Genomic DNA, 733 nt, shown 5'->3' on the forward strand with positions numbered 1-733 from the left:
AGAAAACACAGTAATAAATGTTTTTGAGAAGAAAACCCTTTAAAATACTTGTGTTTTTTTGGAGTTATTGAAGCATAGATTAAATTTTGCAGCAGGATAATGGATGGTTTATCTGAAGACATTATACCAAGCCAGTGATTAGGGATATGTGGAAGTTACTACGTTTGTGGTTGGCGGAAACTCTCATGTCCTATGTTTAGAAGCACACCGGAGAATCATCTGCCTTGTGGGTGAGGGCACGCCTCATATGAATGGGTCTCTACTGGGCACTGCCAACACAGAAAACAACTAAGCCTTTTTGACTGATCAATCCAGACTTTTTTAGTTAGTTCAATTTTTCCCCTTATATTTATTAATATTTTCACATATATGGAGTCTGTATCTCACTTCCCTGATAGCCATATGTTTTAAGATATTTTGGTATATTTCTTTTCTGATCCATTATATGTAGGTTTTAAAGTTTAACTATAATGCAGTGAGCTATGATGATGCCACTGCACTCTAACCCAGGCAACAGAGTGAGACACTGTCTCAAAAAACTCTTCGGCCACCCCCAAAAACCCCAAAACAACAAAAAAATTTAATTAGCAGAAATCTGATTTCCAGATTCAATGGGAAAACTTCATTACAGAAAATACTTCCAATACAACCATTCCCAGTCAATTTCCTTGTATATTTTTCTTCTCTTTTTTCCTTCTTTTGCAATTTATTTCCCAGAGATGGCTGAATTGTA

The sequence above is a fragment of the Propithecus coquereli genome, unplaced genomic scaffold, assembly GCF_000956105.1.
Source record: "Propithecus coquereli isolate 6110/MARCELLA unplaced genomic scaffold, Pcoq_1.0 Scaffold199, whole genome shotgun sequence".
NCBI classification, from domain to species: domain Eukaryota; kingdom Metazoa; phylum Chordata; class Mammalia; order Primates; family Indriidae; genus Propithecus; species Propithecus coquereli.